This window comes from Aphis gossypii, chromosome X (genome assembly GCF_020184175.1).
Source record: "Aphis gossypii isolate Hap1 chromosome X, ASM2018417v2, whole genome shotgun sequence".
Classification (NCBI taxonomy): domain Eukaryota; kingdom Metazoa; phylum Arthropoda; class Insecta; order Hemiptera; family Aphididae; genus Aphis; species Aphis gossypii.
Window position 1 is genome coordinate 60992850 of NC_065533.1, and position 15519 is coordinate 61008368.

The 15519-nt window shown below is 27.3% G+C and overlaps 1 protein-coding gene across 1 annotated transcript in view; it reads left to right on the forward strand.

Moving 5' to 3' along the window:
• The first annotated feature begins 11996 nt into the window (after positions 1-11996).
• Positions 11997-15519, forward strand: part of LOC114124187 (irregular chiasm C-roughest protein-like) — a 205513-nt gene continuing 201990 nt past the window's right edge. The window contains exon 1 of the mRNA XM_050205793.1: positions 11997-12436. The gene's annotated coding sequence lies outside the window, so the exon portion shown is untranslated. The remainder of the gene's footprint in view (positions 12437-15519) is intronic.

Genomic DNA, 15519 nt, shown 5'->3' on the forward strand with positions numbered 1-15519 from the left:
TCACCTGCAGAACCTCAAGTTTGACTATATTTTTTTTCACTAACAGTTTTGAACGATCAGATATATTATATTATACAATATACATACTAATAATATGTATGTATATATATATATAATGTAAAGCTATTATTATAACGCGTGTTTAATTTATCTTATGATATCTATGTATATAATATTAGTATGTATGTATAAAAATATGCACATCATGTGCCTTATCCAGATTTCCCGATTTACGCGTGGGAGTTTGGTGAGATGAGGACGAGGTACCGCAACTACCTACCTTCGAGAATATAGTTTCAGACATACTTTAGTCAAAGTTATAACTGAGAATACTGCAGGTATAGGTATAAATCCAAATACTGATGGTATTAAATTTTCAAGTACCATTTATGGATATGCGCTTGTGAATTTTGAAATCCCATATTAAACAATATTTTAGCGATAGAGCTGAATTCATATATACCCACATATACTATTTTCTATGAGAGTAACGATTAGGTGTTTCCAAAAATTTATATCTATTTAAAATGAAATATTATAATTATATTTTGGAACTAAGTAGATGAATACAATAATAATATGTTGTTCACAAATATAAACCAGAACTAAATGCTATTGATATTAAATGTAACTGTCTGAGAAAGGAGACTATAATACTATATATATATTAGTCGTCAAGCGTGTGTTCATTTCTATTTTTTCACTTAAATAAAGAATGTACTTATTCAAATTTTGATTTAGTCAATTTTTAAACATACTTAAATGGTTAGATGTTTTTCTACCATTTAAAAGGAGTATATCCTATATTGTATAAACTAATATTTGTATTGTTAATTTTTAACTACATGATTTTTTTTTTTTTTTTGAAAATTCTAATGGATCTAAATTCAATTTCGAAAAAATACGTATGGTGTATAAATTATTAAGGTATATTATGTATCAAGAATAATTTTGGTTTAAATTATGGTTTATAAATGTATCAATTTTCTTATAAAAACGTATGTGTTATGTAATAATAAATATTTGATTAGATTTTCTAATATTTCCAAACCGGTAATTGAAAAGTATGCATACTTGAATACACTTAACTTAAGCAATTGATTTATTGACATAAAAATATTTTATTAAATAGTATCTTATATTAAAAAACTAAGAAACTATAATAATTTATAAATAATATTTATTTCAGAGTAGTTGATTATTAATTCTTCGAAAACAGGCTTAACTCTACGTATAAAGATTTATGTAATAATAATTAATAACTGATGAAAGTGAAGAGAAAAAAAGAAATCAAACACTTGATTTATGTTATAAAAGGAATACTCTGAATTTAGAAGTGACTGCGACACACGATGTTACAATTAAAGTAGTAGTATTAAGTGTGATTCTTTATAATAACTGGAATAAAGTCTTAAAAATCAATAAAAAAAATTTAATTTAAATAATAATAAGTAAATATTTATAAATTTTAAAATATAGAATATTATATTAACAAAATGAAAATTTGGGCAAGTACTCAAAAGTCAGTTATTATACAAGTTACTACAATCATCACATAATATTATACAGTATTAAATACAGTATAATACAGTATTATAAACTAGGTAGTATATGTATACTCAAAACTGTTGTGCTTGTAAACTTTTTCGTTGTTACAAAATATATTTTCATAAATAATAATTTACTGTTTATGTATAATTATTTTTAAAACAATATTTTACTGGTCATAAAAATAACATTTTTCATCAACGATAATTTGAAACTATGTAAGTTTCAGTTTTTTATTTAAATACCGTTAAAAAATAAAATTTCTCACGCAAACTATAAGTAATATGCGACTCGAATTTATTTTATCGGAGACAAATTAATTCCATAAACATGACTTCAGCTTTGCCGCACTATTAGATAAGTTGTACGAACTTCATTTTTTCAGAAAGATTTCGTTGAATATACTCTTTTAACGCAAAAATTAGGAATTTTCTCATTTTATAAAAGAGAAAAAAACTGTTTTCGAGTGTATCTAAATCGTTATAGAGTAGATCACTGTTATAGATAACTATGTATGTATATTGAAATTCAATATTATAAAATACTATTACAGTAAATTCGTACTCACTACTCAGAATACAACGTGAATCTGAGGGAAGCAGAGTACGCTTGTCCCCTATATATTTTATAAAACGTCTATTATTAAAATTATTATTGGTAATTTATTTGTCTGCTATATTAACATGGTAGATTGATTTTTGCAAGGTTTGAACGGTACATGACATTGTATTATTTCAACACGCACGAATTTTAGTAATATTATAATAATATACGGAAATTACTAATCGTATAATACCATACCTATATTGATAGGTCCTCGTTATTACTTGTTGAAACACGTGTAGGTATATGTTCCACGCGTTCTAAACACCCTTTTCACAACCGAAAACCGATTACAATCAATTCAGCGTAGGTACGTTTGTGTTTGCGAACAGCTCGCAGTTAATGCATTATACGTATACGCATTAATTATTTTACGATAATTACAAACTACGCAAAAAACAAATGTAATTAGTATGGTTATGTCGGTGAAGTTGACACAATGTTATATTATATAGCTTCTGCGTACTATATACAGCTAGATTTGGAACATGGATAATATAAAAAACTAAAAAAATAACGGTTTCGAAAAAACTGTATTAAAAAAAAATATAATATCTAATTATATATACTTGGAACGAAATACTTAAATATAATAAACATATTGTACCTACGTGTATGATATATATATACATATTATTGTCAAGGTGTATTAAAGATAAAATTGTGCGCTTAAAATATAGATACTTCACGTATAATATTGTATGCGACTAATTACAGTATATAAATATATATGAATAAATAATTATTGTTTTATTCATCGTGAGCACTTAAGGTAGAGAGATGAGAGATCTGCATTTAACATATTGTTCGCATTTTTGAATGATATGATCCCACACAAACTCTTACTTACTTTATTCGTATTTTAAAGTTTATACCATATTTACGGTATTTGCTTTTCGTCTAAAATTTTGTTTTGTGTCATAATGTCATGACGTAATATGTATACGTCATAATATTAAAGTATATTTTTGACGTTCGAAACTTTCAAGTTGACTACTCCTTAAGATTGTCAAAAGTTTTGTTTTTAACTTTCCAATTGACGGCGTATACTGCACAATTAGACATATGTGATGTGTATAATGTATATAATATATACGCTATAATACAGTGTATTGTGTATGTATATATACACCATATGTATATATACAGACACCACCCACCGCCAACGACGTTTAAAGCAAATATTTTATAATTGACAGACATTATACTACCATCTATAATATATATATAAATACTGCATATATTATTATTATTATACATGGAACGTTTTAAAAATACTACGGCAGCTTGAATTATTGTATATTTTATAGTTACAAACGCTAACCACGTTAATAAGACATTTACAAAAAATATAATTTGTTTGTTTTATGTTTTGATATACACCTATGTAAAGGTATTTATACATACATAATAATAAAATATTTATACTCGCATGAAATTAAAAATAATATGTAAAAAAAAAAAATCGCACAGTATAAGTATGTGTAACCCGCAGCAATTGTTTTGCTATATGAAGAAATAAAAACTATTAATGTTTTAAAAAAAAATGTTTGTGGTTCTAAGACTAATTATTGTGATACTATTGATACTATATGCTCTGCTTAATGATTATCCAGCAAGATAACTAAGATACTCACAACTTAATAACTTATAACTAATTTAACTTCATGTTCAAAATTTGGTTTTTATGTTTCGAGATATGTGCTAAGCAACATATTATGGTTCAGGATAATAAATTAATAATGTGTATTGTCAGAGGAAAAATTAATGCCTTAAAATATGATTTAAATTATTGTTTGGTAATAAACTAATAACTGATGACTTTAAATAATGTAAAAAGAATAATAATACTTTTGAACACTGAGTGTTAACTGCTAAAGCAATCACCTTACAATTTAATTTTACATTATTAGTTATAATATATATTATGTAACAGTAACATCATAAAATCGTATTTCGTTTGTCAAGAGAAATTTTTTTTTGAATTTAGCACAATTTTAAATTTGTCAAAAGTATTTATTACTATTCTGAAATCATCATCATAAACTAACAAAAATAGTGATGGGCGATACGAATTATTGGTGTTTATATACTGGGCTCAAAGACCATAAAAAATATTATTTTTGAATCGAAAACAAAAAAATGAAAATACATACACAAGCCCGTTTGTATGTAAAAATTAAAATTAAAATAAAACATATTATGGAATACGAATAATGACAAAACATTTTGCCCTGACCTCTTAGTGATTCGTGTAATATACACTTTTTACGTCAATATCATATAATTTTAACGCTAATATTCTAAAGTATTTATGTATTTATAATGTAATATTGAATTTTTTTTGTCAAAGAAATAATATGTACCTACTTCTAAAATATGGTAGAGCTACAAGAACCAAGTTTTGAAGAGTTTTTTCTAATTAATGCTATGCAATATTATTTATTGGTTTTGATGATCTTCTTATTTGTTGCTACACTTGCTTGTAACTGTGTAAAGTAATAATTACATAGTACACATTATGGTAACAACAATTTTCGTGTCAATTATCAGTTAAGTATATATTATACAAAAACATAGTTTTTAAGTTTATTAGTGGTGCCATTCACGGGGACGTGGAATTGGAATTACATTGTTAGCAGAACTTTTCAAATACAATGCTCAAATAGACTTGTTGGGTATCATTGGAAACTTGTAGGAATTTATTGGAGACCCCTTTTTAACTATCGCACGATAAACTTTGGATTGCGAACTTCGCACCTTAAGAATTAGGTTCTATTTTACTAAAATCGTTTAAAAAACCTCTCAGTAATGCTCGTATAGACTTGTTGGGTACCCCCTATATTTTACATAAATTGAATTTGAAATTGAAGCTGAAATTAAAGTTAAAATTGAAACAACTTTTAAATAGGTTTAATAAAAATATATTGATGCTATGGTAATGTGATACTATAAGGTAGCAATACAAAATAATACAATTAAACATGATATAAATAAACATATAGGGGACTCCAATGAATTGCAACAATGTCAAACTAGTCTATTTGAACATTATTATAGTTATGTTTTCAAACAACGATAAGTCGACGTCCTTCATATTATAACAGTAATTGCGATTTTCGTATCAATTTAATAAGTGTTGTATAATTTTTAAGTTCCTGAGCGATGTCAGTATGTTATTATTTGCGCTAGACTGCATGTGATGCATTGATGTTATAGTGATGTGGTAAAGGTGAACTTTTTACAATACTACTATTTTTTTGGCGAGTTACAAGTATGTAAAAATATTAATTTTTAAAAATGCTCATTACTCGTTTAGAAATAAAAATATTATAAATACCTAAGATACAAACATAGATAATTTATATACTAGCATGTAATAGCTATAGCAATTACACGAAGGTTTGGTATCTACTCAGTATTACATATTATGGGTTTCCTGTAAAATGCTGAAAACGTAAACACGATATATTGTCATTAATATAACAGGTAGGTATTATATGAAAATATTAACGTTTTCGTATGGCATATTCGTCATGTATAAATACATTATATGTTTAATGGAAATACAAGATTTGTTTTTATGTTGTTGATGTATTTCGAAAAACGTCGTATAAAATGTATATACATAATACATAATAAAATTGATTAAAATATACTCGTACTTTGAACTTTTATGAGTGTACTGACCACTGATAAATTTTGCAACGAAAACTACCACTTAAATAAGATTTTTACTCATTTACCAATCTTAAGATGATGTAGTCAACATAATATTATTTGTTTTCTTTATAAACCTTTGCGCAGTATAGCATATTATAACAGAATCAATCTCCTGTTGTTACCTTTCATATTAGAGTGAGTTGACCTATTGAATTATTTTAATTTCTACATACCTATTTTATGATATTTTAATTTTCTATGATTCATAAGAATTTTTAAAAAGTATAATATAAAGGTTCAAGACTTGAAAAAGAAAAACCATTAAAATAAGCGCTAAAAAACACTCACAGGCTTACTTTACTTAAAAACATTTGAAAAAGCAATCTCAACATTTTTACCCACCCATCCAACCATAAAAAATAAAAGTAGTTTCATCCCTTAAATACAATTTTTTTATTGAGAAATCAATTATAATATCTCTATTGTATATAGTACATTATACTGTAATGAATCAAAAATAAGGGGCTAGCGTTCATATTCTTGAAACATTACATAATAATAATATATTAACTTGGGTGTTGTATTTAAGTACTTTTAACAAGTTATAACTAACTCGACTTGGAACGTTCACTTTTTTTGCCTTATTATATTATATGTTAAAGTCTATATAGTATTATTATTAATAACGTATTTACGTATCTATGGGTAGTAAGAACAGATTTATTAAAAAGTTATATATGTATTTTATTGCATTAAATCCTTTATTATTTATGTAGATAAAACTTTATTATTTTATCACATTCAAGGTAAATTTTTAACTTTCTATACTACGTTGTATGATCGTTTATATGTAGGTATATTTGAAATAGAGGTGATGCCTTTCTGCGCTGAATCCAAAATATTTAAGTCTATAGAGTAGATGGAAACAGAACAAGGCAAAGTTACGTTACTTATTAAGTGATGAAATAACTTATTAAAATATTAATTGTTAAATTAAGCTGTATAATAACATTAATAACAATTCTAAACGTAAACGTAAATAGAATGTTAAATTACGGGAAAGATCGCTTAGTTGTTATAACTAGCGATAACTTGTACGTATGTGAATAACTCTGAGGCTACTACTGTAAGTCATGCGATTTTTAATCTTATTTATATCATTGACCCTTCGTACCTGTTGTGTAATTGTAAAGTGTTGATTATTTTGTAAGTAATATGTACAAAATATGTTATTGTTTTTTACATTTCGCTATTAATTTCTCGTATAATATGTATTTATATGTATATAATATTTTAATTTAGGTACAGTTATATTATTATATTTTAAGTAGGTATCATTTTAATATTGCTGTTGATGATATAAAATATATAGTTTGTAGCATAAATGCGTAATATGAATGTTATTACAATATAATTAATTGTATGACGATTGTGTTTTTGATTTTTTAACAGTAATTACTTAAAAAAATCAAATATTATTATAACAATATAAGACATGCCTGTCAAAAATTTTGGAATTACAATTTAACACATCACAGTAAATCACAGAATTTAGCTACTAATAAGGCATACTCGGTACCAGAACACTTACCTATTTTCCCACTTTGTGTTATTATATCAATGCTTTCTTTTAAAAATTATAAGCCCTAATGACTTAAAGAACCTAAAAATAAACACTTAAAAAACATCATTATCATTAAAAACACTTTGAAACATTAAAGTAAACAATAATAATATAAAAATTATGTTCTCACTTCCCTCAACAAAAATATAGGGTTCTTTCTAAAATTCAAATGCTATTTAACATTATAATACAAATAATCCATCTTTGAAAACAAATTTACACCTGAGTTCAGATATCTTATATGTAAATTTTAAAAGTGTATGGAAAAGCGGGGTAGTTCCGTACGAGAGGCAAAAAAGTATGATAAGGTTTTCTGAATATAGAGTTAGATGAAAAAAAGTTATTGATATTTATTTATCCATTACCATATGTTAATTGTTATCGTCTATCGACAACAATAATTAACCTCAATTTTAATAAATTCCCGCTTACATTTCTATAATTATAAAATATGTATAATAACTTATTTTTCCACATATTATAATTAAAAAGTTTATTCATAATTTTGTTTGATATGCATGCAAATCGTGTCAAATTACGAACAATTAAGTACAGATTATTTAATAATATAATTTGGAAAAATATTTCTTATATTTTTTACTTAATTACTGTTAATTTAAAACAACCTACTGTTGGCAAAACTGTTGGAGAAAAAACGTATGCCATTATACAAGTTGTCTGGAATGATAATGAGTCAAAAATAGAAATATTTATCAAAACTAAATATCAGTTAAACATGAAAATCACTACAACAGTATCTAAAATAAATCTCAACTCCATATTCCCCCTCACTACTACGTGCGAATACCCATGATAATTGTTTATAATAGGTAAATATAGATGTCATATTTTTTTTATAAAAAAATGTATTTTTTAACAATAATTTGTATTATTAAACATTTTTTTATAGGGATACCTATTATGTATCCGATCATATTTTTACTTTTTTAGATCATAGAACTATCATACGGTCTTGTTCCAAGACTAAAATGGTTTTACTCCACCTATGGGACAAAATCGTATTTTTAAGTACTTTCAAAATTTGTATTTTTTTTTTTTTTAAGTTAATATTAACATTGTTTAAAAATGCCTAAATATTTTTGAAGCTAAAAATATTTTTAATTTAATTACACCAATTCAATTTCAAATTTGTAAAATTTTGTAAGTTCTATAGTGTTTAAAAGTTAGTAGTACGGTTCTGCTCTGCCTTCTCTTATAAGCAAAAAACTTATCTTTTTCTGTTAACTAAAACTATATATAATATATAGACGTGAATATTACTGTACTTTGATACTTCCTCATAGCTTGCACACAAATTATTAAAATACCTATTGTGAAAAAGCCAACGCACAGAGATTGACCGAGTATTCTAAACTTTAAGTTTGATAATAGATCAAAAGAAAACGTTAAGTATTATTATCATAATCTCATAATGGTCATCGTCTTCGTCAACCCAAATGCCAGTTTTTCGACATAGTTAATAACGTTATCGATTCTCGGCCATTTAAAGACATTTCCTATTCGTCTTAACTTCAACGACAGAGTTGTTATAACATAAAAATAGAATACTATACAAGTATACCTAATAATAATATTGGTATGATGCGATATTCAGGTATATTATCGTGTTCATATGGATAATTTTTGTTTTCGTTTCTCTGGTTAGGTTTAATAATATTATTATTCTATAACGCTTACTAATATTAATAACAATATATCTGTTATACATAAACTATCGTTAGTCGTTTAATAATTTGTAAAGTTGTTATAATATTATTTTATGCCACGCGTTTCCCGGACAATTTAATTACGCTCAAACACGCATTATATCCGAATAGAATTTCCACTGCTTACAGACGCCGTTGTCTGTCTTTGTGTGTGTGTAAAACGATCCCCGTAGACTGTTGAAAATAATTACAACGCTCGTCGTATCGAGACGATGACGTGACCCCCCGAAAATGTGTGCCAAGTGCCGTGAGAACTGGTCCGTATCGTATAAACGCATATTTATATATATTATATAAATAATCGTAAGATTAATATTGTTAAAGTGTATACATAATATTAACAATATATGATATAATAATGAGTATATTATAAGCAAAACACAAAATTTAATGTAAAAATACGTTATATAAAAAAAAAAAAATTTACAATAATAAAATAATAAATATTAATAAAACACGTGTAGGTAGGTACTATATTACCTTTATTATAATATTATAATTCGAGGACTTTGCAGCAATAGTAGAATACTATGCCAACCCGCGTGTATATAAATAAAATTATACAATTATAACTTATAATATATATATAATATATTATAATTAATATACTACTATACAGAATACATGCTTTCTAGCGAAAAGCTTTTATTTTTTTTTTTTTTTTTAGATTAACTGTTATCTATCGCCATAGACCTTGTATTTCATGAAAATTGCCTCAGAACTTTGGAGGGTGGTATTAAATTTCCAATAATTTGTACATATAAGAATATCAATTCATCCCTTAAGAGTTTTAATAGGAGAACGTGAATATCCTTTAAATATAGACCCATAATATTCTCCTTTAAAAATTGTATTTTATAACACAATCAGAATATACCTACACAAATATGGTAGTTATAGGTAAACCATAATCATAATTAAATATAAAATTTTATAATACTTACACAAGTATTCGTTATAATATAATAATTCTTTTATGTTTTTATTTCATATTATTTTAAGTATCATTAGAAATATGAAGGGCTTCGATCAAAGTTCATTATAATATACAGTGCCGACGGCGACGGAAGGCATGTGCGACCTGTGCGACCACACAGGGTGGTAAATTTTTTGGAATTTTAGGGGCAGCATCGTTTATAAATAAAAATATATAAATTATATAAGGGCGGCAGATTATAGGTAATTGGCAGTTTGGCACAGGGCAGCGAAAAATCTAGCGCCGGCACTGATAATATAGGTACTCGTAGTGTAGGACAATCAACTTTAACAATATTGTTTTAATATATTATTACACGCGTCGTTATATTATTATAATTTATAACATAAAATAACACAGGTTCGTACATTATAGGCACCCGTTTAAAACATTTTTAATTCAAGTTTTCTCAATGATCGGTACGCCATTTGTAAATATTTATAAACATATCAATGTGTAATGCAATTTGTAAGTTTAACCATTTTCAATTGTCCACAAAAGTTTAAACCACGTCTAACTTTTGAGAAACCTGGCTATATTATATAACTTCTTAGTTTTTGACTTTGCCAAAATATCGGTCGAAATTTAAAAGTATTTGGAAGTACTACATTTTTTACTACAGCCAAAGTTCAAAAAGCTATATGAATCACATTTCTTCTTAGGGTCAATTAAGGGAGACGCGTCTCACATACTTTTTAATTTGAGCTTAAATATTTTTAAATCGTGTATAATATTTGATACTTTCACGAGGTTAAACACTTTGAAAAAACAAAACGGCCATATTTTGCAAAAGAAAATAGTCACGATTTAAGTTTTTGAGAACAATTGAAAAAGGCTGTACAAATGACTTACTTATGAAATGGCACGGTGACCAACTTCACGTGGACCTTAACAATACTATACATTTGTAGGGGGAACAAATTAAATCGTAGTACGATGTTCACTCGAACGTGTTGTTTTATACTTGTATGCGTTTACTTGTTCCAGAAAGTTTGCGGGATTAAATAGATGGTCGACATAAGTTAGGTATAATATATTATGTAGGTATACTGTCGTCATAATAAATCCATTTGCCTCGGAACAGTCGCGGAACCCGCAAATAATGTATATTATAGTTTATAGTCAGATGGAGTAGAAAATATAAAAAATAGATAATTTACTCTGGTAATGATGCTGATGTTTTTGTTTTAGGGAGGTGACATGTTTTTGATCGAACGGGTCACAGCATCGCTATACCTCTATTCCCATCCTACCTTACGGTGAACTTTTTTTATTAATATTATATTGGGACGATTTTATTACAATGCACGCTCATCGTAAAGCACTGTCCGCCTAAACCGTGCATGTATAATTATATTATTATTATATACATACAAAATCTCGAGCCACCTAGGTATGTATAATAATATTACGTACAGCCGTACAGGTAATAATAATATTATATGTGTGTGTGTAATGAAACGAGCTGCCGTGCCGAAGAGCATTGAGAGCAGGTGCAAATTATTATTACTTTTTTTCTCCTCTCGAATCTCAGAGTCGCTATATACCTATACGTCGACTAGTTTACTCGGGAAAAAAAAAATACATAATATATTATATCTACTAGTGTAATAATAATAACAACGAGTAACAAGTACGACGACGACGGGAGTTATAATAATAATGTTAAACCAGTATCTCTGGCGGGAGTCCGCCCTATCGGGAGCGTCGGCAACTATAACGCCGGCCGCGGCGCGCGTATACATCTCGACACGCCGCCACCTCCCCACCACCACCGCTAACCCTATCCATCGTCAATCGCCGCCGCCGCCACTACTACGACTACCGATGCCGCCGCCAAAACTGCCGGCTTCTGGAATGCAGTCCCTTCTCGACGGTCCCGACAGTCGTACGCGTGACGCCGCCGCCGCGTGTTGGTCGTTCGTCATCTCGTCAAAGCCGCGCAGGCCGTCGATCTCGTGCGTAAGATTTTCCGATATTATTTTTTCGTCGCGATTATTTTTTTTTTCCGTTTTCGATTCGTTTTTTTTTTCTTTATGTTTTTTTAATAGTTTTTCGATTTTATTTTGCACTCGATTCTATTCTTATTTGCTCTCCCGACGATAACCGTCGCGTGTAGTATGTCGATCGCCGACGGCCGTCAGACCGACCGAGAAAACTTTTTACAGTCCCTTCTGCAGCTGTCTCGGTAGACTTTTTCGCGCACCTATACGTCGTACGCTCGTCTCGCGCCGCTGCTGTTGCTGCTATACTATTGCCGCTAAGCAAATCCACCGACGTTTGAACGTCAACCAAGTGAGTACCCCCGTACATTTTATTGTAATAAAAATATCAATATTAACGATACTGCACGTTGTAGGTTCTAATAATATAATATTCGTATAACGACATAGGCGGTCGATTTTATTTGTTCATTGGATTCGTTCTTTATTTTCTCATCCGAGTCGTTTTCGACGATCATTTTTTTTTCGCAAATCGGATAAAAATTAATTTTAAAACAGCTTACGTGTAAAGAAATAATGAAAAAAGAATATAACAATATATTATGTAATGTATATTATTTATATAATATTTAAACGAATTCAATGGACATTCGTTGAACGCGTACTCAGAAAATTATTAATTGCATTTTAATATTTAACAATAATATTTGAACCTAATTCAAACGAAATTTAAAAAAAAATACAAAAAATCACAAAGGAAATATTAATAATTTAGTCCTTTGATATGCAATAATACACGAGAGCATTGATGTTATTTAAATTTATTTATTTAAGTTTTTTTATGAAGAAGTTAAAATGACAATTATTTTTAATTTTGGTGATGGTTATACGAATATAAATATATAATTAATGCGTAGTAAATGCCGGATTGCATAAAAAATTTTAAATTTATTTTACGATTCTCTAAAATTTAATAAACCAATCACGAAACACTAAATCATGTTTAAGGTACCATTAGCTCACTATTGATGTTTAATGGTTGTTTATGCAACCCGGTATAAGGGTATTAATTAAATATGCTATATTATGTTTGTTATTAATGAATATATATTTAATATTATTCAATCAATGAAATAGGAATATGTATAGATATCTGTTAAATTAAATAATTAAAATGTGTATAGCTATAATGTACGACCTTTTTTTTATTTTGATGAATATAAAAGTGTAAAAACATTATCTGATAAGTGTAGCTTGCTGTAGAATTATAATGTGTTGTGAATTATCTCAAAATAGTAATTACCAACCAAAAACTAGTTTGAGATTTGATCCATTTATATTCTGCTACCTGCGTAATAGCAAGTTGGAACAGGAGTCTTAGTAGTTAGTACCTATCTATATCTTGTTATAACGATAACAACTAATATTTTAATCAATCAATACCTACGTCTAAAGTAATAAGCATCCGTCCGACTTATCTACTATTCACAGTTGACCCGGTTAGACTTTTTCCGATTTGGTCCTCCGTGTTTTTAAATTTAATCTTATAGAAAAATATTTTTATGCGTTTATCACATCGTGACAATAATATTATATATTATATTACTATTGCAAGGTTTCATAAAAATTGATTCATTTAATGATTTGCTAAAATTATATGAATCAATCATGGCCCGCTAAATCGTGTACAATGAGACTAGGTATATCCATTTATTAAAATATTTAGATATTTAGTGATTGCTGATACAATTCAATATAATTTAAAATCAGAACTGTTATTCTGTTTACTGTACTGATACAAATCTATCAAATCTGTGTACCAACCTATATGTGTTTGCATAATACCATGCAAATTATTTATATAAATAATAAGTAATACCAACTGATCATTTTTAATAATTATTATTTCTTCAGATGAAATGTCGGGTTAAACGTTCCAAATTAATCTAAAACAATGATACATAAATATGCATAATCATGAGGTAGATTCGAAATTATGAACCATCGAGTTAATTTTTAAAATACAAACAATAATTTGTGGTTAAATAACGAACATTTTAATATTTATTGACACGAAATTGATATTCATATTCATTAGGTAGGTACGACAATAAATGAAATCTGACACGATACGGGAGACACAACACGTTAGACATTCAACGTGGGTTATCGGAGCAAGAAAAACGATATGTTCTTGAAACTACATAATAAAACCTATTATATATCACATAGATTTAAAATTAAAATCAAATTAAAAAAACACGATTTTATTTTCTAGTTTTTTTTTTTAAAAGGGAGTTTGTATTTATCAGAAGAAAGTATCAATACCAATAGTATTACATTATACACTATAATATAGAAGTTACGAGAGAACCAATCAATTAAATAATCCTCTACTCATTTAAAACACACTCTTTTAAAGCAACTGTAGAAGTGTAATTTTTAAATAAGTTTTATACGAAAACGCCACATTAAATTAATAAATAATTATAATAGTTTTCCTAAAATTAGTTTTATACAACGATTACATCTGACAAAACATTATACTATACTTTTAAGAATTTGGGACTTTCCATATGATTATACCAACCACCAACATAACGATATTAATTTGATATATGCAAATACAGTTTACTAAAATAATATTTTTGACGTGTATAAGTATTATTATTTATCGGTTATTTTCTTATTTCTCATAAGTCATAACATAATATTGTGTATTATCACATTATCTTAAAATACGGCGAAAACTTATACTTACGTACATTTCGATGCTCATAGTTTTAAATTTCACTAATAAAATATTAAGTAGAACCTGTATTCTGTACTCGGTTGCAATTTTACGGAGAAAATATAAACAGATGATAATAATATTATAAACATTCGAAATACTGCACTATAAAGTATATATATATTTTTTTTTATTGTAGTCTGCTGTTAATTCTGAATATTTATTAATCATAATAATATGACGAACCTTCTTAATACATATATATAATGTCATCTACGCGTTTATTATTATGATAATAATTTTTAAAATGCTTAAATAGTGTATGAATTATAAAAATACTATGAAAATAAGAAAAAAATGATATTATGATGCGTTCAACAAGAGGGGTGGCTCATCTAAGATTTTTTTTTGTTGACAAAGTTTAACCATAACACTTAAATATGCGTTCCCGAGTAAAAAAGGGAGGTAATGTTGGACTTGTCTATAGATAATGTAATTTTAATATAAAATTAGGATAAAATATGTTGGTCAAAGAAAGTATTCAACAAGATTATGAAGAGATATAAACATAATATAGAACACCAACGCTTGGTTTCAGCAAACTAATAATAATAATATGAACTAATATTAGGTATTCGTATTAATAGGGGTCGTATTTAGAACGCGTGTTACACAATAATAATATTAATAGTGCCTATTTTATT